Source organism: Eucalyptus grandis, chromosome 3 (genome assembly GCF_016545825.1).
Source record: "Eucalyptus grandis isolate ANBG69807.140 chromosome 3, ASM1654582v1, whole genome shotgun sequence".
NCBI lineage: Eukaryota > Viridiplantae > Streptophyta > Magnoliopsida > Myrtales > Myrtaceae > Eucalyptus > Eucalyptus grandis.
Window position 1 is genome coordinate 31,132,736 of NC_052614.1, and position 4,052 is coordinate 31,136,787.

Here is a 4,052-nt window from a genome sequence, read left to right on the forward strand (position 1 = left end):
ATACATGATTCATGAAACCCCAACAGTGGTATCAGAGCCAACCTTAGGCGTTTTTTCGTGCGTTTAATTGATTTATAGTTCAAATATGTTTTTGCGTTCTAATGGCCAATTTATTTTTATTAAGAGAATTGGTTCTCTTGCTCAAATGTGGCCTATAGAAGTTGATTGATTTATGTGATAATTTAATCAATAAAGCAAAAATTAGAACTAAATCAATTTTGAATCAAAAATCCGTAACTTGTTATAATTTATGTTTATATTTTGCAAATGATATGCAGAATTTTATGCATGCCTTCCAGAGCTTTAAATTTTGAATTTATGGCTCGTAAGGAAGGGTGGTGATCATGAAAAAATCCCTAATTGTTATGATTGTTGTATGGATGAATGTATGATGATTACAGGTAGTCTTTTTGGGGATGTAATTATTAAATGGAGGCTGCGTCCTTCCTTTTATTTTATTTTAATATGTAATTTTAGTATAGTTTATGTCACGCCCCGATCCTCAGGCACGCACACATCCGTCTCACTTGGTCGATTTTATAATGCGATATCCCAGGACAATGTATCGCCGACCCTTTCATTTTTAAGCACATGCGGAAGCAGTTAAAATCCCCAGACAATAAAACGATGGGATAGAAAAGCAGGGTCATATTTTTCATATTGAAATTTATAACCAAACTTTTGTACATGACATCCACTAAAGAACTTCATAACTATTCACATCAATTGGAGTTCACAAAAGAAGATGAAATCTCAATCCCTTCAGGTCATACTCAAAATCTCTCTCGGTATTATCTTCTTCTTCCAAAAGTCCTTCTACTCAGGTTTCACCTCCGAGTTCTCCTTCTCAAATTCCTCCTCAGCTCCTCAACGGGGTCCTGAAATGTTTTTCCCCAAACGGGATGAGACTACGTCTCAGCGAGTTCTACCCCACTAAGCCCAATTAGTAAACTATTATACTATAGGCTGCCTATACACGCATAGGGCAGAAGACGTACCTTGGCCTCATATCCCACCTGCGAGTTAGTACAATTCATAATAGGCACCCAAGTAATCAGATCACTTATCGAAGCATCGATCAAATCGACCTAGTCGATTATATGCCAGGAAGACCATTCATGATCACCTCCATTCAATCATTCAATTCACAACATCCAACCAAGGCAATGAATCACATCAAGTCACACTCAGATCGAATAATCGATCAATCGACCTAGTCGATTACAAGTCAATCAGACCATCTCATGGTCATTTCCAATCAATCTGCCCATTCACAACATCAGATCAAGCAATGATCAACCGACCTAGTCGATTACATATCAACAAGACCACTTCCGGTCATTTCAACTATTCCAATTCAATTCCCAATTATGAATCACGGTCCTTAGGACACAACTTAATTATAGGTGGTAATCACAGCCCCACCGAGCAATTTTCTTAGATTTAGTGGCATCACGGTCCCACTCGGCAACTTTTAATGTGTAGTGGCATCACGGCCCCACTCGGCAATGTTATATGTAGTGGCATCACGGCCCCACTCGGCAATGTCATATGTAGTGGCATCACGGCCCCACTCGGCAATGTCATATGTAGTGGCATCACGGCCCCACTCGGCAACTTTCAATATGTAGTGGCATCACGGCCCCACTCGGCAATGTCATATGTAGTGGTATCACGGCCCCACTCGGCAACTTTTTCAATATATTGGCATTATCAACCGATGCCCGGTTATTCTTCAAGTAATAACCAAAGATTATTCAATTTAGGAATAAATCCTAAAATCACTAATAAATCAATTTCTCACAAATTAAGCCTCGAATAAATAAACGAACCACACCATGACAATCGCATGAAATTCCGGTCATCGGCCATCTCAAACTTAATTTCCGAAAAATAAATAAATAATTAATTAATTTCTAGAATTAAATAATTAATATTAAAACTCAATTTAGCCCAAAATAAAGCCCGATTAAATAAACGGACTTCACCACGGTCATCGCACAATATTCCGGTTCCAGACCATCTCGGTTGAATTTTCGGAAAATAAATAATTATTTAATTTAATTTCGAAAATTAATATTTAAATGCCAAAAATCCCACTTAGGCCCGAATCGCCAAATTGAAGCCCGATTCGGGATCGGAAAATTCCCGAGATGCTTCCAACAATTAGTAGACCACGTCTACTTGCTAATTGCACAATCAATTTATCTAAATCGCATCACAATTGACTAATAATTGCTAATTTATTCTAATCTAACAACCTAAACATAATTAATTAAAACTAAACCAACCTAAAGCATAATTAGCCAACTAATTCAGGATTAGTGAGATTACTCACCAATTCGCGCGCAAATCGGATCAATCCGACGGCGGCGACGCGAGGAACGATTGTTCCCAAAGCGGGCCTCGGGTTCGGGGCCGGGAAACGACCCAAAACGAGCCCGAACCAGCTAGAAACCCATTTCCTGCACTCTCTGTGCGCGGCTGGTTAAGGGCGAATGAGGGCGGATCCGGAGCTGGGTTGGGTCGGAAATGGACGGAGGGGGCCGAACCAAACCAAGGCGAGGCTTCACGGTGGCCGGAGGAGGGGTGGACGGCTCCGGCGGAGCTCCACCGATCTGAAACTTCGCTGAAACAGAGGGCCGAGCGAGGGAGAGGCCGAGGCGAGACGAGCACGGGACGGCGAACGGCGAGGCGACGCGGGCCGAGAACGGCGAGGCGGCGTGCGGCGCGACTACCTCCTTCAAGCAACGCCGATCGTTGCTTCGCTCCCGCTGGTCGGTTCTTCGAACCAGAGGAAGGAGAGAGGGCGGAGATGCGCGGACGACCGTGGAGCAGCGGCGGCGGCTCCGGCTTCGGTGGGCAACGACGGCGGCGAGAAGCGGCGACGGGCGGAGCTTCTTCGGCTGCTTCGGCTTCCATGGTGCCGAGCCACCGAAGAGAAGAGGAAGAAAGGGGGGAATCCGTCGACGGAGGAGAAGAGAAGGGAGGAAGAAAACTCAATTTTTCCTTTCTTTTCTCTCACTCTCTCTCTCTCTCTTAGGTCAGCCGAACCAGCTGTCTTCCACTCTCTTTTCCTTGCCAAAAATGCCCCTTCTAGAAGCTTTAGATAGGCCAAAATGTGGGGGTAGAGGTGGCATACGAATTTTGCTAGGTTTTCTTTCCAATTGAGCCTTAATTCCTCTTGAATTAAATCAAATTGGCCCCCATTAATTTATCCAACACCTCATCATTCCAATTGGTATTTTTCCCTTACCAATGTAGCCCACTTGCATCCCCATTTCACAATCTATGGCTTCAATTGAACGAAAATGGCCCTATTTATCCAGTAGAAATTAAAACCCAAAATTTTGGATGTCACAACTCTTCCCCTCTTATAAAAATTTCGTCCTCGAAATTTAAACCTTTACCAATCCATAAACGAAAGGTGGGGGTATTGTCGTCTCATCGAGTGTCACTTTTCCACGTTGATCATTCGGTCTCGTGGCGTTGTCTAACCACTTTGACCAAGGAGATCATCTTTGTACACAAAATCTGCTCTTTCTGAACCAACAACTGGACTGAACTTCTCACATAAGACATTCTGTCATCCACATCTGATCTCTTTTTCTCGACTCCCTAATAAACCTTCGAACCTCTACGATTCAAAATTTCTAACAATTCTTAGCAGTCTTTACTCTGACACTGATCTGACAACTGCAAACACTGATTACTGAACTGACTCTGGGCTGTAATCTTTCTTCACTTTCTTTTCACCACTGAAATTCTGTACCCTCTGTTATACACTGCTTAATAAAGAACCCTCTGAAAACTCTGCCAACTTATAATCTCTAATATAGATTCGAGATATAATTCACCCTCGACACTCCATGTCGGCACTTCGGCATATCTATTCTGTGACATGACAGAATCTTCAATTTCTGAAATCGAACTTAGATTGGCGGTTAATTTCACTCCGACACGCTTTTAGTGTGACCTAGGCTACCGGATAGTGTTCAGAGCTTTTTAGGACAAATGACCCGTGGTCGATTTTCTTCGAGCCACACTGAACC

General features: G+C 42.9%; 1 long non-coding RNA gene across 1 annotated transcript; it reads right to left on the minus strand.

Moving 5' to 3' along the window:
- Positions 1–630: 630 nt before the first annotated feature.
- LOC120292195 lies at positions 631–2,539 on the minus strand. Its single transcript, XR_005549956.1, has 2 exons — positions 2,339–2,539; positions 631–878 (listed from the first exon to the last, which is right to left on the minus strand). It is a non-coding gene; the product is annotated as an uncharacterized LOC120292195 (long non-coding RNA).
- Positions 2,540–4,052: the final 1,513 nt, after the last annotated feature.